The sequence below is a fragment of the Acomys minous genome (genome assembly GCF_964271855.1).
Source record: "Acomys minous genome assembly, chromosome: 1".
Lineage (NCBI taxonomy): Eukaryota > Metazoa > Chordata > Mammalia > Rodentia > Muridae > Acomys > Acomys minous.
Window position 1 is genome coordinate 128325075 of NC_140483.1, and position 27872 is coordinate 128352946.

The 27872-nt window shown below is 40.2% G+C and overlaps 1 protein-coding gene and 1 long non-coding RNA gene across 4 annotated transcripts in view; both read left to right on the top strand.

The window, feature by feature from the left end:
• LOC311587844 overlaps window positions 1–6634 on the top strand; it is a 55158-nt gene extending 48524 nt beyond the window's left edge. For all 3 annotated transcript variants that reach the window (XR_014775984.1, XR_014775985.1, XR_014775986.1), the window contains exons 3-4: window positions 5672–5785; window positions 6167–6634. This is a non-coding gene — a long non-coding RNA (uncharacterized lncRNA). The remainder of the gene's footprint in view (window positions 1–5671; window positions 5786–6166) is intronic.
• Window positions 6635–6776: 142 nt separating this feature from the next.
• Window positions 6777–27872, top strand: part of TTPA (alpha tocopherol transfer protein) — a 90918-nt gene continuing 69822 nt past the window's right edge. Inside the window, exon 1 of the mRNA XM_084764726.1 lies at window positions 6777–6833. The gene's annotated coding sequence lies outside the window, so the exon portion shown is untranslated. The remainder of the gene's footprint in view (window positions 6834–27872) is intronic.

Here is a 27872-nt window from a genome sequence, read left to right on the forward strand (position 1 = left end):
CTTGGTTTGGTTTTAGGGCACACATTTCTCAAGAACGAATCCAGTTATCTTGAGAACTATTGGCTAGTTTCCCATTGCTCTGTTCTGCTTTGGTTTTGGTTTTTGCTGCAGATGATCAGATCACCCTTTACATGTAGTATAACACTGAGCTGCAGCCCCCGTTCCTTTACTCATCTTCATATTCCATTCCTCTAAATAAAGTCAGCTGAGATGTCCACAAAATACCAGGGAGGGAATTAAACTGTGTGCATTTCATAGTAATAATAAAACTCTGAACAATATTTTATCCTTTCAAAACCATTCTGTAATGTTGACTTGATTTGGTCCTAATAGTAATATGCAGATGCGAATTTTTCTAAGGAACCAGACATGCTAAGATTTCAGAGTTGTTTGTGTCCAGACGCTCTGTGTAGTCCAGATCCACTCACCTCATTTCCAGTCTCTTTATGACATGTTGATAGGCTGGCTGAGGGCAGTGTCTTCTCCAGACTGCTGAAAGAAACCAAATTTGAGCAATTTTTGAAACAAAAGGTGGGTACCATCAAGGAGAAACTATGGGTGTGTTAGTTGCTGTTCTCATTCTGTGACAAAATATAAAAGAGTGGGAAAAGGTTGATTTCAGCTCACTGTTTCAACGGAGGTGGTCCCTCAGAGCAGGGGGCAGCTAGAACAGCTAAAACCTGTGACTATGGGAGGCTCTCATGCAGCTCTTGGCTACCGAGGAAGCAGAGGGTTCAGACTAGTACCAGAAGCAGGTATTCCCTCCCCAAGGTTTATTTCTAGTATCACACTTGCACCAACCAGCCCTCACCTCTTAAGGATTCCACATTGAATTCATCACCACATTATCACCTGGGGACCAAGTGTTCAAACCCTGGACCTGGTGGGGACACTTTCCATTGACACTACAACAATGGGGAAAGCTTTACTTGACACTGAATGGATGAAAAACTGATGGCTGCATTGACGATGATGTCTACAGGTTAGAGTTGGTTCCAAGTAGGCCTTGATTCAATGTATGGTTCCTGTGAAGTTTCTGGTCTTATAGTTCTAGTAGTTAAAAAATTTGAGCAGACATAAATAGTGGATATAAACATGTTTTTGTTTTGAGTTCAAAACTTACATACATAGAATATCATTAAATTCTATTAACTTATAGAATTCATTCATGCAAGTATATTAGCTGTTAGTTTAATTTTAGTTTATTAAGTATAGACAAAATAGCTTTGTAATCGAGAAGGTAAAAATAGAATAGAAGTTCATTTCCTTCCCTTGCTTGCCTCTTTCTAGTGTGTAAAACAACACTGACTCATAGGTACTCTCTGACTGTTCTCTATGGATCAGGAAGTCTGTAACTTGTAACTCATGTTAGAATAATAAGTTGTGGCTGAGTAATTTTTTTCCAGTGTTCTAGTTACCTTGTTTTTTTGGAAGTGCATTTTTAATGTACATTCATTGTGGACATTTTAATGAGCTCTCCTTAAACCTTACTGCACAGATTTTATGTTCTTTGCAGAAAGATTCAGTTGCTTTCTCTAATGTTCTCTTTGAGATGTCTGATTTACCCTTCATTTAAACAGTCTTGATCTCAGATAAGTGTGTCTGGATCCAGAGTCAAATAGATGTCTAGCCGAAATCTGAGGACATGTCATGTGTTAGCCCCAGCTGTGCATTGTCTAGACTTTCATGCTTAAGTAGTTAACAAATATGCCCATTTGTTTTATGACCTGCCTTTTTCCAATAAATATTTTAATAACTCATTTACCTAAACAAATAGAGGGGGGAAGAATGACCTCTCCACTAGCATTCTGTTATTCAAATTCTAGGTTAATAGCATCCTAATAATGAATTGCATGTTGCCTGTCTATGTGGTTTGATTTTTCCTGATCCAAGGACAAAGACAGTAGACTGGCATCTTATCTTTCCTGGGATATACAACTTTTAAAACACAGACTTGGTTTCTTCCTTCCTTCCTTTCTTTCTTTTTAAAAAAGTTATTATAATTTATTCAGATTACATCTCAACTTTTATCCCCTAGCTTGTATCTTCACATTCTCATCTTCTCTTCCTTGCTCTTCTGCCCTATTCCCCTCCCCTAGACCTTTGACAGAAGGGGACCTCTTTCCTCACCACATGACTACAGCCTGTCAGGTCATACCAGATAGTCTGCTTCCCCATCCTCTGTGTGCCACTGGGCCTCCTTACCAAGGGGAAGAACAGGATCTAAGAAGTAGGCTCCTGATGAAGGGGCCAGGGAATAGTGTTGTTTATTATAGGCTTGTTTCTCAGGGCTTGTGCCTCATGGCTTGCTCAGCCTGCTTTCTTATCGGACCAAAACCATCAAATCAGGGATGATGACTTTGCTCACAGTGAGGTGGAAACCTCCAATATTAATCATCAATCAAGAATGGCTTTCCTTTCTTGTAATATGGCTTTCGCACAGGACAATCTGGTGAGGATATTTCCTCAATTGAAGTTCCCTTTTCGGAAATAACGCTAGAATGTGTCACATTGACAATAAGCTAGCAATTACAATGATTTCAGCTGGGAAATCACCGTCCATCACTGAGGACGGCTAAAGCAGGGACTCAGGTGGGATCCTGGAGTGAGGTACTGAGGAAGAGAAGATGGAGGAGTGCTGCTTGTAGTTTGCTCCCATGCTCGACTTACTTACTTATTATGTCACCTGGGACCACCTGCCCAGGGAGGTCACCAACAACAATGGGCTGGGCTCCCCTACATCAGTGATTTGTAATTTAAAAAATCCTACAGACTTATGGAAAACATTTTCTCCTTTGAGGATCCTTTTTCCAAAATGACCATAGCTTGAATACAGTTGTCAAAATCCTAACCAGCATAAGTGTATATAAAGATAAAAGGAGAGAACCAATTTTCAAGGGTTGGTCTTCACCTACATCACTAATAATATGGTTTTTTTTTTAAGTATTGGAAAGTATAATAAACAGAATAGCCCTAATGTGCAGTAATATCATCCATGCAGGGCAAGTCAAAGGCAATGATACACCCAGACATAGATAAAGAAAATAGAAAAAGAAGAAGCACAACAGAAAATGAGGGCCACAATTTGCAGAAGAGGAAGAAAGATGGCCTCAATCACATAAGTACAGGAAAAAGTTTTTATGAGACAATAAATAAACCATGAAGATAGAAAGAACCCATGGTGTCTTGTAGAGTTAGCCAGCAAAACTCTGAAGAAGACAAGAACAAATAATAATATAATTACCAGAACAGAATAATTTATTATGTTCTTTGATAAATTCATTAGAAGCCTTTTAATTTCAGAAATCTGTAAGTTTGCTAAAGAGACTAAACCTAAAAGTTCTTGGGGTATAAGAAGCTAGGATAAAAATCTAAAGATGTACACACACACACACACACACACACACACACACACACACACACACACACACAAATATATTCAACAGCATTACAGCAGAAAGTGCCAAAAATCTAGATCAAGAAATAGATAGTCACTTGCAAGGATCTGTTCATGAAGTTTTAGAGTAAAGTGTCAAAAACACAAAGCAAGGACACAATGTTAAGCACTGACAGCAAAAACCTCAACTCACCCGAGACAGGCAATGTTTCAGTAACATGAACCACATATCAGCAACCTTAGAAAACAGGCCATGGACTAATAGATTTCATGATGTGAAAGTAAATAACTGCTGGGTAAGATTGCTGTATACTGAGCACTATCTTAAAATTTTCAACTAAAGCTAAAGTTAAAAGTGGTAAATTCCAATGCAATTCTTTATGTAAGCTAAGGTCTGGTATTTTCTAAATTTTTAGAAAATTGTGTAGACTGGTGGTGGAGGGATGGCTCAGTGGTTATGAAATCCTGCTGCTTTTGCAGAAGGCCTGAGTCTGGTTCCCAACATCCCTGTCAGGTGGCTCAGGATTGGCCCATAACACTAATTTCAGGGAATTCTATGCCTCTGGCTTCAGAGAACATCTTCACTCATGTGAATATAACCCCGAGCCCTGCCACATAACATAATTAAACTTAAAATCTTAAAAAACTATAGACTGTAACATTATGATTTTATCTGTTGATCAGTCCTATAGATGGATAAATATAGTAAATAAATGATCTATTTATTAATATTATTATGATGATGATGTAGAATGCTAGGTGACAATGACAAGATCCACCAAGTCATCCTAATTTTCTGTCACAGGCTTTTTACATATTATCTAAGATTAGATATAGATGCATATAGTTACACATGAAATAATTTCCTCTGTAATATCTAGAAATGAATGAATAAATAATGCCATAAATACTTTTATTATTTCATGGTTCTGGAGACTGATTCCAGGGTCTTGCATGTGCCATGCCATACTATACCATTGTGCCCCCCAGAAATATTTTTTAACTGAAATTTTTGCTTTTGTATCTCACTGTGCTTTAAAAAAAAAAAAAAAAAAAAAAAAGACACCTGAGCGGCAGAACGCCCATACACCAGCAGTGAAAGCAACTTTTTATTATGGCACTTGCTGGGCACCAGCTTTTAGCAGGAGACATAAGCCATTTTTTTTTCTATTTTGTCTTTTTTAGTTAATCTTGTTTTTTTTTTTTTAAACTAGTAATTCCTTATCAGTCTCCTTGTTAATCTGAGTGATAGGTTATGTGTTTGGGAATCACTGAACCATGTGCAACTGTAGGAGCTGTTATAACAATCTCATATGTATCTATAAGGAACGTCAAATACATTAAAAAGCAATGCTGTCTGTGTCTTCTACACTAGACTATGTGTTAAATCCTTTAATATAGAAAGAGCACATATATTAGTCAGACAAATAATATCAAAACAGGCAAACATTTTGACAAGCAGTTGATAAAAAGACAGATGGCTAATAAGTGCACAAAATGTTCATTTTAATGAACAATATATGAAATGAAACTTGGATAACAAAGTGATAAGTTTTTCTCTCTCTTTTGTGTGCATGTGTGGGCATGCGTGTGTATGTAATAGTCAGAGGACAATGATGGAATCTGTTATCCTTCAGGCTTCAGGCTGGAGGTATCTTTACCCACCAAGTCACCTCACTGGGCTGTGATAGTATTTTTTAACCTATCAGACTGAAAAACATTGCTGTCTTGGACAATGCAGTCGGTGGGAGGTGGCAGCCTAGTAGATATTTGATAGTACTACCTATAGAAATGGGGGCCCAGTTTGGCATCAGCGTCCACTAAATTGGTAATGCTTTGACTTCTAACTTCATAGTAGTATTTCTAAAATTTACTCCTATACAATCCTGACAAATGCCCAAGAATCTATAAAACATTATAACAGGAGTCATAAATGAATAGTTTTAAACAGGCCTCACAGAAGTGCTACAGCCATTTATGAAATGCCTACCATTTATGAAATGTTAAAACGATAGAATGAACGCACGTGTTATGTTGTATAATAGATGATTGCTCTAAGTTAAAAAATCCAAGATGTAGAAAAACACTGCACTATGGCGTGCCGAGTGTGACAATCATGTGCTCAGAAACTGGAAAGACTGATAAGACTCTAATATAAACCAGTGATTACTTTTAGAGAAAACTAGGAAATGTGGGGTGGAAGGGAAAGGTTTACTTTTATTTTTCCACTAGCTTGGAAAATGTTTAATTGAGCTATTTGCTTTAAATCTACAGTAAAAAGGAAGAACAATCAAACCCTGCAAGTGCCAGAAGAGAAGGGACAAAGGCACAAACCCAATAAACAGCATCTAGGGTCCTGAGGGACAGCGCTCATCTTCATCACTGAAGGTACAAAAAGCAACTAAAGTTTATCCTGCTAAGATGATCTCGTTTCCTCAGTCAATTTAAAAATGGTGTGTGTGTGTGTGTGTGTGTGTGTGTGTGTGTGTGTCTATATGTTTATGTGTTGGTGCCTGTGTATATATGTGTTATATGTGTGTGTGTGTGTGTGTGTGTGTGTGTCTATGTGTTTATGTGTCGGTGCCTGTGGGTATATGTGTGTGTGTCTGTGAGTGATTGTTTTGCTTTTTGAGACAAGTTCTTCCTTCGGCTTGGATCTTACATATTAGGCAATGCTGATTGAGCAGTCAGCCCCAGAGAACCTGGCTGTCTGCCTCTCTCCAGTGGTGGAATTACAAGCATGTGCCACTCAGGACTTCATGGCTGCAGGGCAAGGATAGTACCAACTGAACCATATCCCCAGCTGCTGAAAAAGTTTTAAAAAGAAGCAAATTGAACTTGTGCCTGTAAGACCAGCTCTTGGGAATCGGAGGCAGGAAGGACGTGACTTTGACACAAGCCTGAGGTATATGGCAAGATTGTGACTCAAACAAACCACAGCGAATAGTCATGTGATTTTTATCCGAACATTTCCTGAGTACTTATGTGAGGAAACTTCTAAAGCTTAGACATGAAATAACTTACTCAAGATCACCAGGTGGCACGCAGAAGATCTGGAGTCAGAAACTTGGGATTAAGTCTTTGACTTCTGTGCGGATGTTTCCAAGAAGTAAGAACGCAAACAAGCGGATGGGCCTTTTTTCTGTGCACATCGTACACGAGCATGAAAATGTTTTCATGTAATAAATATGAACAATGAAAAATTTAAAAACATAAATTAATAAAGATTGCAACAAATAGGCTTTGGATGCTTTTAATTTATTGCGTGCCACAGAGAAACAATATAAGGTACAACATTATGCAAAGTATTACCATAAATATTAGTCATTTCTACCGCTAACCAACTCCCCCTTTCCTTTGTTTGCACTTCACTGGCCTGCTCTTTTTTCACCCGCAGTATTAACAACCCTACTAGCAAGTGTCCAACAGTCCAAAGGTAGGACTCCATTATTATGCTTGGTCAATGTACAGTAATCCGTGCAGTTAGAGAACATGATCTTGGAGAGCTGTAACTGGGTTAGAATTTCTGTCAAATGTCGTATTTCAGTGCTGGGAGTTTTGAATTTAGGGATGCTCTCGGGGGAAGAAGGGCCCAGGATAAACGTGTTCAAGACAAGATGGATCACGACCACAGTAAGAGAGATACAGGAAGTCATTTTTCGGTAGAGGGCGTGGCCCTGTGCCAGAGGTTCTCTCAGTTATAGTGGTACCTGGGAGCTCATTAGCGAGAAAACCTGCAGGGTGCACAATCAGAAGCAGTGGGCATCTGCAGTGAGACAGGGTTTGCAGGACATGACTGAACCATTGCACACACGGGCTCTCAGCAGCTCTGACTGGAGTATGGCTTTCTCTACCCCACGGAGATCAACTCGCTAATTATATCATCTAAGTTTTTAAAATGTTCGTGTGTGTGTGTGTGTGTGTGTGTGTGTGTGTGTGTGTGTGTGTGTGTGTGTTCACAGGTGCTGGTAGAAGGTGGCATAGGTCCTTTGGAGTGGTAATTACAGTGCTGTGAGTGTGGATGCTGGAATTGAAATTCCGTTTTTCATTGAACAGCCCAGCAGCAAGCCCTCTTAACTGCTGAGCCATCTCTTCATCCTCTCTATATATTTTTTTAAATAAAGAGATTTTTGCAGTTCTCAGCTTGTGCCTTAGGACCCCCACAGGGGTGGCATAACAGATGTCCTGCATATCAGATATTTACGTTACAATCCATAACAGTAGCAACAAAATAATTTTATTGTTGGAGGTCACCAAAAGATGGGAGTCTGTACTAAAGCATTGGAGCTTTAGGAAGTTTGAGAAGCACAACAGTTCTAATGAACAGTTAGTTAGACATACCGCTCAGTAGTGCTGGGAACCCAGGGGAACACTGTAGCTCATGTTGGAATTTTGACGCCACTCTACCATCTTCTGGTGAAATTGAAGATTGCAAATCAATTTCTAAACACTGGATTTCCTTAGATGATTGGTTAACAGGTTTAGTGAAAACAGCACCCAGACTAAGAAGCACAGTAAACATTTTCACTTTATGAGTTTTTTTAATGGCATAATTTCTATTTATTTCTAATAAGGAGAAAAGGATTTGTCCTGAATGATAATACAACTTCATTTATCGCTAACATCATTTACACTTTGTCCTGTTTTGTTATCAATCCTGAATTTCTTATCTTAACATGCTCTCTTTCGTTATGCTTTCATGTCTGTCAGTGTATATGGAGGCCTCTTATCCTCACCAATACCATTTCTCTGAAAAAAAAAAAAAACACTGTGAAACCGCCTTAAGGAACCAAAGACTACTGATTTCAAACTGTTATGAACAAGAAAGGCATGTGAAGAGTCTGTTTAAAAAAAAAAAAAGAGTTATAGGCAGTTCCAGAAGATCTCAAAAACTTTCTGGTGTCCTGATAGGCATCACTGATCAACAGTATTTTGTAATATTCACTGAAAGGCATGTAAGTCTGTTTCATATAATTATTTTAAGGGATTTGATATTGCTTTTTCTTTCAGTCTTCTTCCTTCCTTTTCTTATTATCAAGGTTTTAAAACATCTTATACGTTGGGCATAGTGGCACACTCCTTTAATGCCAACACTTGGGAGGCAAAGGCGGCAGATCACCCTAAGTTCGAGGCCAGCCTGGTCTATAAAGTGAGTCTAGGACAGCTATGGTGATACAGAGAAATCCTGTCTTGAAAAAACAAAAACAAAACAAAAACAAAATAAAACATCTTATATGTACAAATTAGTGGACAAGGAATGCAAGAAAAAAATGAAAATAGAAGGGCTTAGAATGAGCCAGAGAGGGCTGGAGAGATGGCTCAGTGGTTAAGAGCACTGCCTGCTCTTCCAAAGGACCCTGGTTCAATTCCCAGCACCCACATGGCAGCTCCGAACTGTCTGTAACTACAAGATCTGATACCCCTACATCAACACATGCACATAAATTAAAATTAAATAAAATATTTTTTAAAAAAGAATGAGCCAGGGATATGGTTATTTTATAAATATACAAAGTAAAACTCTTATTCTTTAAAAACAAAATTGTTACTTTTTAAAATAAACTGCTAGAAAACTAGGAGTCAAATATGGGCTTTATCTTTCACATGAACTCTGGTGCCCCATATTCAACCACGTCCCCTTGAGGGGGTGCCTGGTGGCACTCAGAGGAAGGATAGTAGGCTACCAAGAAGAGACTTGATACCCTATGAGTATATACAGGGTGAGGGGGTCCCCTCAGTCACAGTTATAGAGGAAGGGAGTAGGGGGAAAACAGGAGGGAGGGAGGAATGGGAAGATACAAGGGATGGGATAACTATTGAGATGTAATATGAATAAATTAATTTTAAAAAGTGAAAAAAAAACAAAAAAATTAAGCACAGAAGTAAAAAAAATAATTATAAGAAACAAATTAAATTCTTTTCCTGGGTTGGTGTAAGAAACAGAACGTGTTGATTTGAGAGAGAATGGCTGTCATGAGCTCCCATGTGTGGCCTTGTTGGAGGAGGGGTGTTACTAGGGACGGCTTTGGGGTTTCAAAAGACTGTGTCATTCACACTTGGTGTTTTCTGCCTCCTACTGGCAGATGAGACGTACACTCTCAGCTACTGCTCCAGCCAAGCTTGCCTGCCTGTTGCCATGCTCCCAGGATGATGGTTAGGGACTAACTCTCTGAAACTGTAATCACCAAGTAACCTTTCTTCTGTAAGTTGCCTTGTCTATGGTGTCTTATCACAGCAATAGAAAAGTAACTAAGCCATGGCATAACTGTATAATCGAAACTATTTTGTACAATACTCTCCTAAAGAGATCCACTAATTAATAATAAAAGTATTATTCTGCTGAATAAAATCGCAATGGGGTTCCTAAAGCCAGTGCCAAAGTTGACAAAACAAGGAAGACAGTGATATGAGAAGCTAGTTCAAATGCAAGGTATCAAGTATTTTCTGCAGATCTACAAACATAGGTGACAGTTCCCATCGGTATTGAATTGCTATTACAGTTTGAATCTGGAGTCTCTAGCTGTTTCATAGCTTGTTTGATCCTCAGCTGGCATTTTGGAATACTGTCATCAATAGGTGTCATCAGCAGGTGAGTCTAGCTGGAAGAAGTAGATAGTGAAAGCCAAGCTTCTAACAGTAGAGTGAGGCCCCAGGATCCTGCATGGCTCCGTGCTTTACAGCCTGCAATGACGTGAACACTCTCTGTCACCTGCCCCTGCTGCTGTGAACTAAGCTGCTCAACCACACTCTTCCTGCCTTAGCAAACTGTGACATTGAGCCCTTCCTGCCTTCACCTGTGTCTGACTGTTACCGTAGTCAAAGAAAAACACTTGCATTATGATTTGAAAGATATGTCCAAACAGAACTTGTGTTCTTTTTTTTTCTTTTGAATAAGGTGATCCCTCCTCCAAATGTGGTAAAAGTAGAGATGTACAGATAAGACTGTTTAGAATTAAAATCACCCTTGAATTCAATGGCAAGAATTCTTATGAAAGATAGGGGTGGGGAGAACGCTGGGTGTGCAGTTCAGTGGTAGAGTAATTACTTAACCATGCACACAGACCTGTGGTTGATCTTGAGTACTGAGAATAAAAGGGGAAGAGGAGTACAAGAACACCCAGAAAGGAAGGTAAACTGAGGACTGAGGCAGAAATCTGAAGGCTGTAAGTTAAAAGGTGCCAAAGTTTGTCAGCAACATCTAGAAGCAAGGAGAGAGCATTTAGACTCTCTGTCATCCCCTCCTTGCCCCTCCGCACCCCTCACCCCAACCAATGAAGCTCAGTCCCAGTTGCACAGAAGTAATAGAATCCGGTTCTACTGTACTTAGTTTGTTGTAACTTCCTACAGCAGAACCTCTGAATGATGTAACCTCTAGATCTCATGCAATTCCACAAGAGTTCACACTTCAGTCTTCAGAATCTTTGCCAGTGAATTTCATCTGTCAAGGCGGACTACTTGGGACACACTCAAGGGAGCTGGCTCCTGCAAGCTGTCTTTTGACCTCTGCCCTGTCATAAGGCTGCACACACACATGAATAAATTCAAATGTTCATTTATTTAAACAATATAGTTTATTATAAATTGTACTTTAAAAAATCTTCACTATATGATGGCAAACTTAGAGAGTATTAAGGAAGTGAAATCACACTTGAGACACCATGTAAATGGTCAGTTCTACTGCCTTGTCACCCTTACACCTGACGTGTTCAGTGACAGAACTGCCACTTTTGTGTGGGTATTGGCCTAGACTTAAAATGTTAAGCAATAATCCAAATTATAATAACCAAAGACTTATATTTCAACCTCCAGATTATTATATCATTCAATGGAAATAATTGTTTCTAAGGATATAGTGGGTGGCACATTGTAACAAATTAGAAGGCATGGGGTTATAAGTGAACAGCCTAACTTAGCATCATGGTTCTCAATAGCTAAAGAGATTTCTGAAATACAAGAGGAAGAAATAATGAGACCACAAAGGTTCTAGGGCTTGGTATAGGAAGCATGTAATCTGCCTAAGAGTCTCCAAAGAGACTATTCTCATCAACACCTTCATTTTATCCTTCTGGCTTCCAGACCTGCGAAACAGTAGATTTCAGGTTCAAGTTATGAAGTTTGCCATACTTTGTTACAGCACCTGTGGAAACACAGATAAACATACATGTGTGCACTCACATGCACATATAAAAACAGAAAAACCCAATAGAAAGAAAAATAGAAAGGATTAAAATGCAGAGATAATGTTTTTTGAGTAAAGAAAAAGGGTTATTGATAGCAATCTACTGCGAAAAAATTTTCTCCAATGAAGGACAAGAGATTAAAAACATAATAAAAAAGAATATCAGTCTGGTAAGTATCAAGAAGGAAAAATATAAATTAACATGTGCATATTGAAATATAAATGATCCAAGAACAATCAAAAGACAAAACCTAAGATCTAAGAAATAAAGAGCTTAGATAAACACATGAGCCATAGAAATTCTATTGTACAAAATTCTAGAAAAAAAAATTCTTCAAAGCTAGAGAACTGAAGGTACCCAAACACAAAAGTCACTTGAAGTCACAAACAGACATGAACATACTAGAATCTCTTCATGACATATTTTAGTCAAGCTGTCTAAAACTCAAAGCAAAGACACCGTATTAAAAGCTGTAACCTAAAAATGTCAACTTCCATACAAAGGCCGAGACATCCTAACAACACCAGGTCTCTCATCAGAAGTCCTAAAATCAAGGAAAACGTGGTTTCCAGCTCTGAATTTATGTAACTAATAACCAAAATTGCTATAGCCAAAAAAGTCACATTTAAAATTTAACAGGGAAATAAGAACCTTTTAAGATAAGTACAAGGCAAAGGGAACTCATGGTCAAAGAGCCAATGCTGCAGAAGATATGTGAAGGAATACTATCCACAGAGAAAGAAAGTCTCAGCCATTTGAGCAGCGGAAAGGAACAAATGTTATGAGCATAATATATATTAAGCAAAGAGCTAAGAGATAATCCATCACATGCAACACAACACACTAAACCAGAAAACCATAATACTGACAGAGTGGAAAGTAAAGAATAAACAGTAGCTCAGCTGAACAGGTTAAAAAAAAACAACTAAACTATAGGAATTGGTAAATATATATCAATAATAACCTCATATGAAAATGACCTCAACTTACCGGTAAAGGCATGCAGAGCAGCTCAAAGCATTAAAACCCAGCTTCAGCCATTTATTGCTTTCAAAAAATACATCTGCCGGTAAAGACAGCCACAGAGAGTCTAAGTTAGAAAATGGTCTATTCACCTGTGCTGTGGTGAGCATGCCTGTGGTGTGATGGCTGCCTCGGGTATATCTACTGAATCTTTGTTGTCACCATGGGCATAAAGTGGTTAAATGTCATAATGTGTAAATATGTCACAATTTTCTTCTTAATACAAATATACACTGCATGGATTTATTGTTTTTATGTTTACATCAGTTTCATGAGAGCAAACTTGTTTTCTTCCCCTCCTCCTCACTTTTCTTCCCCTCCCCTCTCCCCCTCTGCCCCTCCCCCTCCTCTTCCTCTTCTTCTTTACCTCTGGGCTTTGTGCAATAGCTCACACCTTTGCTCTTTTGTAATACTTTTGGGACAGTCTGAAACAAGGGCTCACATTTGTTTAATGCTCTTCTTTACTCAAAGAACATTATTTCTGCATTTTGATCACCATCACTTTGCTTCATCTATTGGATCTTTTCCATCTGTTTTTATTTGTGCATGTGAGTGCACACATGTACGTGTGTCTGTGTCTCCACAGTTGCTGTAACAAAGTATGGCAAAGTTCGTGTCTTGGACCTGAAACGTACTGTTTCACAGGCTGGAATCCAGAAGTCTAAAATCAAGTTGCCTTGCAACCTCTCTCCAAAATAAAATAACAAGATAAATGAATAAATGAATAAATAAACGATAAAAAAAATCTAGTTGTGGAAGCTGTAGTGTGCCACGTCACAGTGTGTCCCACAGTGCGCTCTTTTCTTCCCACATCTTTACTTGCAAATGTTGATTGCAATGAGTCATTGGTGTCGTTCAAAGCCTTTGGCTTCTGCTATACTATTAATACTGGCTCCTCAGTGGGACTACTCTTAGGTATCCTGTTGTTTCCTGTTGTCACGGAGATTCTTCAGCTTTGGATTTGCAGGACAGGCCCCTTCACATGCTTCAGAAGTTCAGAGGTGCTGAGATGGGCCAACTCAAAGGCCTGGATCTGGGCCTGGGTGGTACATGGGTTGGTGAGTCGGCCAGCTTTCTTATCATAGGGGCACCACCAAGGTGAGCTTTACAATAAATGAAATGAAACTTAGATAACAAAGTGATAAGTTTCTCTCTCTCTCTTTTTTTTTTTTTTTTTTTTTTTTGTGTGTGTGTGTATCTGTGGGCATGCGTGTGTATGTAATAGTCAGAGGACAAGGAGTGGAATCTGTCATCCTTCAGGCTTCAGGCTGGAGGTATCTTTACCCACCAAGTCACCTCACTGGGCTGTGATAGTATTATTTTTTACCTATCAGACTGAAAAATATTGCTGTGGAGACAGTCAGTGCTCTGTCTCCTGTGATGTAAGTGACTACACTGGGAAGACACAACTGTTACTGTAACAGTTCCTGCTTCTAGACTGTGAATTGGTAGTTAAATATATGCTTAGAAGTTACTAATGTAAGGGGATCAAGGCACTTGCAGAAGCCCTGGATGACTGCCTTAGTGTCTAGGCTCTGCCCTCTTGCCAGCTCCATGCTAGGATACCAGTAGCCACTCTTCATGCAGGAATCTGGAGATATGGTCTATCATGGAAGAGAGTTTACTCGTGCTAGTGGTCCTGTCCGACACCCAGGCTCAAGTGGACTGCACAGCTGGAATAAGGAAGAGAGCTCCTGGGACTGAGCACTTGGGGGCTGGGGCCTGTACACCCTTTCCAAAAGCATTGGTGGTGTAGAGAAAGCCTACTGCCTGGTTAGATGAGGCCTCCTGGATTTGGAGAATATTCTAATACAGAGCATCGTTTTGGGTGAATGGGAAGCCAGCCTTTGGGAAGGAGAGAAGGTTTTAAGTTCTAGCATATGGAAGAAGCCTCATAGGGGATACGCCTTCTGCATCCGAAACCAGTTGCATAGAGAAGGGGTTGCTTTTCCTGACTGTTTATGTCTGGGGCCACCTTTGAGGTGAGAGAGTGGAGGAAAAGGAAAGACAGTCTCACCAAGGATGCATTTCCTTTCTCCTGTGCAGAAATACTGGCACATACAGCTGTGTCCAGGGCCTCTCAACCTCGAGCTCTTCACTTCTAGGCCCTGTGACACTGAGTTACCCTACTGCTCTCAACTCCTAAGGGGATGTCAGAGATAGGACCTGATTGCTCTGAACAAAGCACAGGAGAATGGATGATCATGGGCAGGCCATAAACACCTACCTAACAACTGCAGAGCACTTCCTGCCTGCCTCTGCATCTTACTCTCCTTCCTGCACCCCCTCCTGTGTGTACTGACTTCATCTACCCAGTTAGCTTCACTCACTGATTTTATATTTCTGTCTTTCCCTTGCACAGTTTATGGAGGAACTGTCAAGAGAGAAGTCTGATGAATTTCTTTCTTTTGGTGACATCATACCCCTGTAGAGGTAAAACACACTACTATCCTGCTTCTGGTGATTTGCCTCCAAATGCTTTGCCAGCTTGCTTGAGCTCCTAGCCCATCACTTTAGAACTATGAAAATCTCATCCTACTCTCTCCTCATTTATAAAGTTTCCACCCAGACATCTGTTATCAGGAATGGAACAGTCTTACATAGTTTTTATTTTATCTCGTAGCTTGATAACCCTACCTGGTAGTTAACCTTGAGTGCTTGCAGTACATTGAGGTAGACTGGGTGAGATGAAGCGACTTGGTAACCACAGTTCGTCTCCTACCTGACTATTTGTGGTTTTCTCTAGATGTAAGAAAATTTCTGTTATCTCTTTGGATAATCTTTCTATCTCTTTGGCATTTTCATGTGTCTCCTCAAACCCAATAAATCAGATCTATGCTCTTTTAATGCTGTGCCAAAGTCTGCATACATTCTTTTGTTCTTTTCACAGTCATTTTCTTCTCCATCTATTTTGTGGTGGTCAGCCCTTGAACTATTTAATTCTTCTGTTTCATCTGTTTACAGATGTCTCCTATCAATCACATCTCATAAAGTTTCACTTAGTGCATTCATAAGAGTTTGCTTTTTTGAGATTTCTTTTATTTCTGTGTTAAATATATCTTATAAAATATTGATTGTATCTTTTTGTTCATTAAATGTTACAACAACAGCTGTTTTTAACATCTCTTTCTGATGCTATCTCCAATTAACTGCTCACAAAGAAAACATTTCTTCAATAGAGTCTCACTGAGTATACAAACCATACTAATGAAAAGCCCCTTGCTCTGTAGTAGACAGACAGCACAGAGTAAACTTAGTGGTACTTTTGTAGATGTTTTATTTTGTAATGCTTTGTTTGAGCATTTGTGACTTTACTTGTCTTTTGCTTATCTTGAATGGATTTTTATGGGTTTTGTGTCCCTGAATGTGGATTTATTTCTTGTGATTTTTCTTTCTTATTTTCCCTTTCTTTTTGTATGTTATTTTTGTTCTGCTTTTTAAAATTGGTATGTTTGTTTTCTGAAGAAAGAGAGAGAGAGACTGAAAGCAGTCTAGAGACATGATTCATCACATTCCAAGCCCTCTAAATTTGTATGGTTGGGAAAGTAAGGAGAAGGGGGACATGTGGGAGGAGATGAAGGAGTAGAAGACATTCAGAATATATGGTATGAAAATATATTTTCAATAAAAAATGAGAGGAAATATTTTTCTGAGAGCTCACTCATTCACATTTATTACCATATGGTCGGTTTCTGACACTTATTTGGTTCAATACATAAGATCAAGGTTTCCTAAAATTCTCGAATCTTGTTGGTTTGCAACATTGTACATGAATTACTAGATGTTTATGTAAGTATTCATAATATGCTTTTTCTTAAGATGTTTACAATGCCCACCTTACCAGAAATGGCTTCTTATGACTACAATAGATTATCTTGATTGGATTAACATTAAAAGATCTATTCTAAAATTGGTTGACATCATGCCCCGGGCTTGGGTCCTGAACAAAAGGAAGGAGCTAGCTGAGTGTCCATTGCGTTCTACCTTTGGACTGCAGCTGCAATATGGCTGCCTGTCTCAGGTACTTGTAGTCTTGACTTCCTGGCCATGATAGACTGAGCTTCTGAATGTGAGCCATAACAAACCGTAATTCTTTAAAATTATTTTTGCCAGTGTATTTTATCACAACAACAAGAAAAGTAACTTGGACAGTGCTTTTCTCAGTTTCCACACACATAGCATGTTGTTTTCTTGTTGTCCATGTAAGAAAAGGTATATTGATAAAGTGACATGAGGCATAGATGGGAAAGAAGACAGTGAGCTATAAAGGCACACTGAGAAGAAACAGGGCTGAAGTTATTTAACTCATTTCCACAAAGTACTCTGGTCACTGAAGTGGAGAGATGATTGACACTGTAGCTTCTTTCACAGGAGACAATATGGCCGAGGCCAGGGTACAGGGGACCTGAGTAATAGGCAGACTGCGGACATAATGCTGTGGCATGTTGGAGCCTGCCAGGTTACATCTGATAAATCATCAGAGGTGTGCTATCTGGAGATGAAACTGCAGCCTGAAATCAACCACAGTGAGAGACATCGTATGATAGAAAAATCCAAGAACTATAAATCAGCCTTCTATGTTCTTTTTAGAGTAAATTTTTGAATAATTGCAGTACCAAGAGTGGACAAAACATTTGGAAGTCATTGTATTTGGGCGAGAGAAGAAGAGAAAGCCAGAATGAATTAAACTTTGGAATTTTCATAGCATTTGACCTTTAGCAACAAGGCTGGAAACAAAGATTACACAGCACTTGACTTGTGCTTTTATTACAGAGGGGAGATAGTTTTTGTTGAAGGTAATTGGATGAATTGGATACTTGGATAAAGAGAAATGAGAATAATTTTTATACGTAAAAATCAGCATGTGGCTAATTGGAGAATGCCAAGAAGTAGTGAGTTGAGGTAGAGTGGGACGCAAAAGAATGATGAGCACCAGAAAGCTTGTACTGGGCTGTTTAGTAATGATCAAGTCTATGATAATAGAATAGAGACACCTTGGTGTGTTCAGAATGGGCCATTTCTCACATTCCAGGGAGGTTCTCAGAGCCTGTTCCGAGACCACTGCTAAAGACCATGGACAAGGCTCAGCTCTGGGATATGGATGCCTATGTTAGAGGAGCAACAGAGGATAGTGAGTCATTAGATGTCCTTAGATGGGAGGCATTGGAATAAGTCTTCCAAATCTTAGCAGTGGCTTCCTGCAGATGGAGTTACCCCATACAAGGAGATTACAGAGACTTAATGCTCCCTGTGACCAGGCAGGGAGAGAACTGTGAGGGCATCACATCTTATTCAATACTCCCCTTGTTGCTTGTGAATGATCTCTTGGTGCTACAATAACCCTGACTTGTTCTCCCTATGTACATGTTCTAAATGCATGGGATGCTCATGTCATAAAAATGTCATGTTAGCCATCTTCTAGAGTCATGACTCTCTTTCCTTGTCCCTTTTCCATAGTCATAGAGAAGACCAAAGCAGAAATAGCATTGAGAACTACCTTTGTGAAATCTCTAAAAATTGTTCCACAATGTGGATTCTTGCATCTTGGGACCTTAATCTTTCACCAGCCTTAGATATGGTTTCCAGGTGGTGCGCCCTTGCCAATACCCTTCATACTACCTTTTGGTTCACTTTCTCTTCATTCTCTTGGACTCTCTGGGCACTGTTGCTGATCCTTGACCTAACCCTTCCTAAAGGGGTTAAGAGTTCTTAACCTCTTAAATGGTTCTAAGAGATGCCCAAGGATCCTAAGTAATATATCATCATCTATGGGTCCCACGGACCATAATGATATATAACAGGTGACCTCCCTTCTACTGACCCTGTCTTGTATATGTCAGTCCATGGACCTCTATCCTTCTCAGTGTCCCTCACAACTTATAGTCAGGCTTTCTGAATCCTGTGGATGTAGACAACAGAAATACCAACTATCAGCAGCATATTAAACATGACAAATACTGCCACAAGTACAACAATAAGTGATGTATTCAATCCAATGAAGGGGCAGGAGATTAGAGAAGTCACCAGGACCTTCTTCCATGGTGCATCTTTGTGCCTTATCTGATGCTTCCCAAGCTCATAGAAGGTCTGATGATTTTACTCTATGTTCTGTTCTGGATTTCCTTTTTCAAAGCAAAGGTCACAGCAAAGAGCTTTTTTTCATTCCTCAGATCTGACTAAGGTTACCAGGTAAGAATTTATGCTCAAGGATATGGGACACTTGGTTTCCTGTTCCATCCTTACAATCCTGTGTGCAATAAATCATTATTTCCATGTTGTTAGGGAAACTGAGGCCTTGATAGTTTATGAAGGATCTTAGGTTAGTAAGATCCACTGGTGTCCTCTGGGACCATATTTGAGGCTGGGTTCATTAGAAAGAGAAGTCCTTTCTGCCTCTCAGAACCCAATGGTACAGCTGTGACTATGGCATACCCATGAGTCAGGATGATGAACAGATATAGAAGAAAGGCTACTTTGCAGTGATAAAGGCTTCTTAGATAACTCCTGGTTTTCAGGAACTGGGAGAATCCTATGACTGGTAGATGTGTCAATACAACTTCTTTCTAGAAATCTCCAGGTGAATCAAGAGATAAGTGTAATCATTTTGAAAGCCTTAAACATCATCTTGCCCATTTCTTCTTCAGTGCAGATGCCATAAGAACTCCTTTGGATGCTAACAGTCAGATTTGGGAAATGATCATTTGGCCTTTGTAGTTTTAGAAAAAGTTATTATTATTTGTTTAAATAAAAGAAACATTTGATTTTGTCTTTAAGCATATAAACATGGGCTGGGCCTCATGAGAGACTGTCTCAAAACTAACCAAATAAACAGGAACAGAAATAATGTTAATGAGTCTTTAGGAAGAATTGAAAACCTGTGTTTTGTAGCTGAGTTGGGAATGTAAATTCTATTCTTTCCTCAAAATGCCTACCCTTTATTCCTTACCTTGAATGGCCATTCCATGTTTCAGCTCTCTAAAGAGTTGCTGTGTCTTTTTGCTGCCCCTAACTGTGGTCACTGCTCCCTCTTGCAGGCTTGCTGTTCTGCTGGTGTGTATACTGGCAACAAGACCATATACCCAGAATTCTAGAGTGTGCCTCCTCAGTAGACAGGCCTGGAGAAGTCCTGAGAGCAGAATCTAAACTGAGAATTTGAAACCTGTTAGCTAATCTGTGTGGCAATTAAGACCTTGACATTAATGGTCACTGGTTTCAAGACAGGCACTGGTTTGTGATGGGATATAACTGTTTAAATTAAGCAATTTAATTTAGAGTGATGGCTACCAGTAGGAATTTAATTCATTTAACATCAGATATTGAAATGAGTTCTTTTTTTTTTCAACAAGACAAAAGCAAACCATGAGCAAAAGAATGAGTGAAATATTTTCAAAGAGAAAACAGTAGAAAATAAAGAAACAAGAAACAGGATAGTAGGGGTAGGATGAAGGAGACGTTTCTATCTTTGGAAAATATCATAAATCCACATGAAAGAATGATGCAGTAAAAGAGAAGCTGCACATTTTCTATGTCTACATTGAGACAGAAGCATCACCATAGATCCTAGACCTAAAAATGACAATAAAAAGATATTCTGAGCAACCCTGCAGCAGACACTTTAAAAGTCAGATAAAATGAGCAAAGTGCCTATCCAAGGCATCCAGAACAGACTCAATCTGAAATAAGTAGTGTGACTATTCCTGGACCTTGAAGGAAATTAGCTCATTATTTAACACATCAGAGTAGATTTCTTGAGGCACAGGAACTTTCAGAAAATATGACAGGTATTTAAGGATGAATTAATGGCTAATTTTGGTACACACTTACACCTACAAAATAATTTTTGAAAAAACTTAATATAGTTCCATTTGACATCATTGTTGGGAATGATGATTAATTTCATTGAATGTGATGATAATTTTGATTTTAATTGAAGATGTCTTTCATCATCTGTGCATCCACTATGGACTTCATTTTCACTGGAGGAGAATATATGGCAGAGTGCTCAATGAGCATAATAATACAGCAACTATATAGCTCTTACCCTAGGAGAGACCATGTTTTTAATGTTTATGCCTTTAATTGGCATATACGGAAATAAGTGGGTGACCCAGGGTTCACCAATGGATGAGGCTAGGCCATGTTGCAAGGAATCTGAAAATGTAAAAATTATTGGGAGTTCTATCTCTGATGTTCCAAGAGACCCTAGGGGTCAAGGAAGGAAGCACACTGTGGTTTCAGAACTGCTTGGTTTTTCAAGGGATCTACTGGCTTTTTTAAAATTTATTTTTATTTATTTATTTATTTATTTTTGTCATCATGAATACACAGCATTCATCAGCAAAAGTAAATGCTTATAATTCAGAAAGTAGTGTAGAATTCATGTGCAAGATGTCTCCCAATAACCTCTCTGAATAGAATTAGGAAGACCTTTCTTATAATTATGAGAATCTGCTTTGTGAGGTTTTAATATAGACCTTTTAGAATGAACAATAACAAAATAGGGTGAGAGTGAGGGTGCTAAGGTAGGATGATTTTTCTTTATTTCTTCTCTCTTTAATGTCTGTGTATGTCAATACATCACTACAGAAATGAGTAAGACTCTCATCTTCAGTGATGCTAGGGTATAGGAAGTTGAGGAGGAGAGCTTACTCTAAAATTCCTATTTTTTATAGACTCCAGGATTATGCTACAATAAGTATAAAAGCTACCTACATTTTAAAAAGAGATAAAATCTACAAAACACATGCTTGCTTCAGCAGCACATATACTAAAATAGGAACAATGCAGTGAAGATTAGTATGGCCCCTGAGAAGAATGACATGTAAATTCATGAAGTGTTCCATAATTTGAAAAAAAAATCTACAAACACACAAGCAACTGAAGTTCTGGGCTCACCAGGGGTGGTGTCAATATCCTGCTCCAGCCATCATAGAACGACAGGTGACTGTCGATCATGTCCCACCTGTCAGGTGAGTACCATGTCCACCTCATGGGCAGATACATTCACCAACAGTCAGCAGGTCTAGTTTTGGGTTTCATCCTTGTTCACTATGAATGTAGAAGCCACTTCTGTCTTGGAAATATTTCCATTCTCTAACAAAATCAACTGAAGGATTAAAGGAAAAATTTCTTCACTTGGCAAATGACATTTATCAGAGTCCATACCATCGTTGACTGTAGACTCAATTTTCCTAATCAGAATATTTTATTAACACCTTAGTGACTGAGCCTACATCAATTATAACCTGATTAACCAAAACTGTAGGAAATGAGGATTAATGGACACAATAACAAAACCTTAAGGATATCAGTTCCGAGGAACATTTAATTCTCTGGTCGGGAGCCGCAGGATTTCTTCCACTGGAACCTGGGGTAACCAGACCCCAGAGCCTCAGCAGGAGCCAGAGCTCTGAAGCCTTCCTTCAAGCGGTTTTCTCTAGGAGCATCTTGAACAGCAGTGAAGAACAGCCAAATCTATCCCAAGTCTCCGTGAGGTGGTTGCTCTTCTAGTGAATTAACATTACCTGTTCTCTCAAGAGACTGTTCTGATCCCACACTTGGGATCCTAAAGAACAGGTTTCTCTCCTTCAGTTGGCTGTTGGATGCTCTTCAAGGTGTGTAGGGCTGAAATAATAGAAGCAGAATCTATGACCTTGAGGCACATAGAATCCAGAGAATGGGACGGAGTGGTAATGACCCACTCTCCATATCAAGTGCACCATAGGGACAAGACTAAGGGCTTCTGATGGAGTGGAGCCACTAGGCATATCTCTTAGCACACAGGAAATGATCAGGGACTGGTGGTATGAGGTCAGAGAGAGTTCAATAATCACAATACATGGCTGTTGGGGAGAGCAATAACCACAGCACAATAAATGGAAAGCAATAGGCATGGGAGTGGGCTGGCTCAAATCTATATAATTATAGTTTCTACTGGCAAAGTTAGAAATAAAATCTTGAGTTAAAGTGATGATCACAGAATGTGATCCCTTCAGCATTAAGGTCTTAAAAATCCACTGGGAACTAAAGCAAGCACATATTATGTATGGCCAGATGAATTTCAATCCATTCTAGCCTCAGGGAAGAGCAAGCTGGTAGCTAGGTGTGACACTGAACTGAGAGTCAGAGACATATACCTCGAATGGCATCAGACAAATTGACACTCCTATGAAGAAGACTTGTTTACAAAGATACTTTGGGCCACCACACAGATTATCTGAGAGTATATATCTCTAGGGTTCAGCACCCCCAGTCAATGCCAGAGACACAAAAGAAGAAGCAGTCTTCTATAGGCTTCACAATGGCACAGGAGTGAGAGTCCATTCTTCACTTTGAACCACTTCAGAGTAATGTTAAATGAAAAGAAGTCATGAGACTTGCAAGCGAAGCTTGTTGTCTGCTCAGGCATGGCCCTGGTGGCAGCTCCCCTCCTCCAGCCCACCCCCATATTGCAGGAGGAGACGGTCTGACTCTAAAGGAGCATATAGACAAAAGACATGGTTGTGACAGCCACCACTGATGACTGTGAAGAACCTTCCTATTTACCACCACCACCACCACCACCACCACCACCACCACCACCATTATCACCACATAGATGATGGTACTTGAAATCAATGCTAGGGCTTCAGCCACATTTAATGTTGTAGGGAGAGTTATGCTCTCCTCCTTCTGTGATGTCCTTATTCCTTATTCTTATACGTTCCTGCAGACGTGAGCACACTTGCACAGCAGAAAGAGAGGACCTGCTGTCCCACATGAAATTCCAGGCCAGGGTAGAAGTAAGGAAATCACTAACCTGCCTGGTACTTTCTATCAGTTGCTCCTGCTGGCCTACTTGGAAGCCTTGCAACCTAGGGAAAGTGTTTATAAATGTAACCCAGGAAATGGGTGATACCAGAGAAATTCTGTTAACCTAGAAGCCAGCTTGTTACCTCCATATGGTTGTTTAAATCTATACCCACACACTAGTAGGTATAAACTATGCCAAGTCCTGAATTCAAAAGAGAGAGACCAGGTGGCAGTTTTTCTGAGTCAAGACTTAATAGATTTAGTTTGTGTTTGAAAACAATGATCACCTTGTGCCTAGGAATCCAGAGATGGTTAACTCCCAAACTGTCAAGGAGTCAGAAAAAGAAACAGGCACAGCTCTACTGAGAAGACAAAAGTATCTCTTGTCCCTGGAAGCATACACATGTGTGGAATGGTGCAGTGAGCTCTGAGATGTTCCAAAAGTTGTCTTGTGCTTGTTAATTATTACTGAGTATAGGTGTGACAGTCTGTGTGCAGCTCATACACATTTATATTTGTAAATGTGGAACTTTCCCCTAATACCCATCAAACCTTTGACGGCAGAATAAAAAAAAAAAAAGTAAAAAAAGTTCCCTTGAAGAAATCCAGTTGTTTGAACATGAGCAGACTTGACATCCCTAAAGGAATGAGGTACTGGAGTCAGGGACCATTTGGGGAACTTCTAGGTATTCCGGCATTGTCCTGCTTCTGATGACTCCTCAGACTTGGGGAGTGTGATCCCCTTAACGACATTAGGATCAGAGAGGGTGTGGTTAGCTAAGTTATACAAGGTAAAGGGTAGAACACATCTTGTCCTCTTCAGTGAATATGTGTGTTTATCTTCTGTGCTCCAGTGTCCCCTTTGATAGAACTGCATAGAAGCAGGACCCTGGAAAGATGATCTGGAAGACGGAACATGGTGCTTGTCACATTCTAAGCACTTAACAAGCACCAGGCATGGCTGCAGCTAGTAGTCCGGAGTGTCCACCTTTGCTTCAGGCAGCAGAAGGTATATCTAATGTTATATGGAGACACCGGGAAGCATTCATCCCCCACCCCCACCCCTGGCCCCGTTTCTTCCACCATTGTGAAAATAAAACTGTGCAGAAACCATGGCACACACTGTCACAACATCCCTGTTGTTAGTAATTCCTCCTGGGACCCGAGATTGAGCAATGGCTTACACAATCCGAACAGACTCACAGGTGTTTTCCTCCAAGGGTGTTTTGTACAGACAACTGGGAACTCTGGGAAGGGAAGAAGGATAGACAGAGGATTCACTAGCCACTGTTCTTTGAAGACCTGTCAAGACAGAAAGGCCCCGCCTTGAGTTTGAGGTTGAGCATGGCTCTATCCAGGTGAGTCCTGAAGGACCTGGAACTCACAATCAGCAGTGTCCTGGGCCTACTTCCTGCTTTAGGGAATTATGCCTGGAAACTGCTGTTCTGGAGCATTGAGGGTTCTCACCCCCCAGCTCCATAGGTAGACAGCTCCGCCATAGGGAATAACCCAGGTAAATCTGTGGTGGCTTGATAAGCAAGGAGTTACCTTCATTGCTTCTACATTAGAACTGTAATTAGGTATTTCTGTTTGTTTGTTTGTTTGTTTGTTTGTTTTAGACAGGGTGTTTCCATGTGTCCCTGGTTGCCCTGGAACTCTATAGTATGTAGAGCAGGCTGATCTGGAATTCATAGAGATCTGCCTGCTTCTGCCACTGTCTTAGTTAGGATTTCTATTGCTGTGATAAAACATCATGACCAAAAGCAACTTGGTGATGAAAGGTTAGTTTGCCTTAGAGCTTATAAGCCCACTATTGCCTTTCATGGCCCTATATGGATGTTGTCTGCTGCACCTGGGATCTAAGGACCTGAAAGAATGGAGCAGACTACAGTCTGATGCTGTGAGACAACCTTACTTCAGTGACAGTGGACTTTTATACAAGACTCTAACAAAGAAAGCAATGGTCCAAGTACGGTTGTTTGAGTTAAAAAATTATATGGCCAGAAAAACGTGTAAATAAATGCCAGTAAGTGCATACTAAAGCAGCCTTTTTAATGAACTTTCCCAGGATAGACCAACTTGAACACAAGTGGCTGGCATGTACTATAGATTATATCTTGGAAGCACAAAAGCAAAGCAGAAGGCCATATCCAGATTCAGGGTACACTGACCATATTGTGTTCTATAGCTGTGTTCTGACATTAAACAAGAGTAAATATGTCTTGAATATAAATTTGCCACAGGAGCTACAAAAATAACATCCAAGAACAATCTAGGAAACAAAATGCACCTGAGGTAAAAGGCCCTCTGCCTTTTCCCTGAAGCCTTTCTCACAATTACCCAAGGCATTGTTCACTACGCATCATTCTTTTGACAGTGTTCTAATAGTTCATTACTGAGGAAAGCCAGGGAGGTAGTTGGAGCAGGAACCTGGAGGCAGAAACTTAAGTAGAGGTAAGCCAGGTATGCTGATTACTGGCTTGTCTCCATGGCTTAGTAAGCCCTATTTCTTATACACCTCATGACAACAACCCCACCCAGCCAAAGCATGAGGTTTGCAAAGGGAAAGCAAAAGATCTGAAGTCATGTGGCCTTTGAGTGACACAGCTCTTAATGGTGGCAGCCATTTCCTACCAGAGTAAGGATATGACTGACATCAGACATTTTCTCTTTTCTTTTTTCTTTTTCTTTTTTCAGGGAAACACAACCATATGGATTTTATTTAGGAAAGAAGAAGGAAAGAGTGAAGGGTCTGCAGCCCATATCTGCCCAATATCAAATACACGCAATGTGGATCCACACTGCTAATGCAGCCACACTCAGATTCTTGGGCTACCATCAAGACTGGAGGAAGGGAAGAGACCCAAACTAGTTAGCTTGCAGAACAACAAAGTGGATTCCAAGGCAGCAGGGGAAAGCACCTAATATCATTTAAAGGAGATAGGAACGACCCATTTAAAATCATGAAGTCCTTTATGATGTGAGCTTCATGAACTGATCCACAATGACAAAAGTTTATTAATCTCTATTACGTGTAAACCAGTGGGATTCATGCCCCTAACAGACATTAGACTTACAAGAAGGCTTCCTACTTTGATTGTGTTTGCTTCTCAGCTATGCGTAGGTATCACAGACCTTTACAAGGCCTTGAACGTTGATGGGTACTGTGGACAGGTGGGGTGGAGTAGGGGCTGTACCTTCTACTGTGAGTGCTGATCATCTCAACAGAGAAACGCATGGAGAGTACAAACTGTTCTCAGTCACCGGTGAGCCAACCAGTTTCTAGTGTGGAAGTAGAACTTTGGTGTCACAGCAGCTCAGCGAGCACCTTCCTGCAGAAGTCACGGCAGAAGGGCTGCACTGTCTGGAGGGCGATGATGAAAAGTACCCAGAGAGACTGGTTCTGAAGGCCCCACTGGTCAGCTCTGGGTTGCTCTTGTCCATCCTCTAGAACCAGGGAAGTGAACGCAACAGCCACTCTCTCTGAAGCTTGGAGCCAAATGTGCAGTGGCCTCCTTGTTTCTCATTGGCTTGAAACCGAGCCTTTTCTAATCAGTACTTGGATGAATTTAAGAGTATTCTGAAGCCCTGGGAAAGAAAAGTGGAACCAGGTAGTGGCTGGATTCAGTAGTTCGTGGGCACCTGAGTTTTTAGTGGAGTTAATACTGCCTTGTTGGAATGGCAAGAGACTGACCTGGAGTCAGATCTGGGGTCACATCACAGCAATGATTGATTCTGTGTCTGTGGGCATAATCCTGGGCATGTAAACAAATCTTGTAACTGTCAGAGTTGTGCTGGATGCTCCAATCTCCTTGATGAGTTGACAGTCTCAGAATAAAGGTATGAGGGAATCACAGTCTATATCAGGAAATCTAAAATAAGTGCCTTGCTGTATCTCCTAAGGTTAGTACATATCCCACATTGGTGAAGTCTAATTTAGAGAGTTCAGAGTCTGTGAAAGATGGTTCTTAATAGACAGCATTTCAGATAGATCCAGCATAAAGACTCAACTCCTCAATAGCTCTTCCATCAGGGCTAAAGGATCTGACAGGGAACCTAGCCATGTTGGGAAGTCTCCCTTTGTCTTGGGGATAAAGAGAAACTGTGAAAGCCATGTCCAGACTTTCCACTTTCCTGACATGTGGATCCTAATGGGAGGGAGGTGACAACACTCAGGGAGAAGAAATCTTACCTGGGCTTCTCCCTGCCATCTCAATGGCCACACAGGCCCTCAATGCTTGTGGAGTAAATAGAAAACTCAGCAATGGAGCTACCTGGAGGCACCAAGTCTCCCTTTGTCACTGGCCAAATGACAGAAGTCTTAGAGTCCTCATCTGTATGGTTAGAGGGATGGAGTAGATTGGGAAGGAAGAAGGCTCTAGAGCCGGCAGATAAGGGGTGTTGCTGTTCCCCACCCCAACTTGATGAGGAATCTCTGCAGATGGCATGTCTTTGTTCTCTTCAGGTTTCCTGTGCATAGG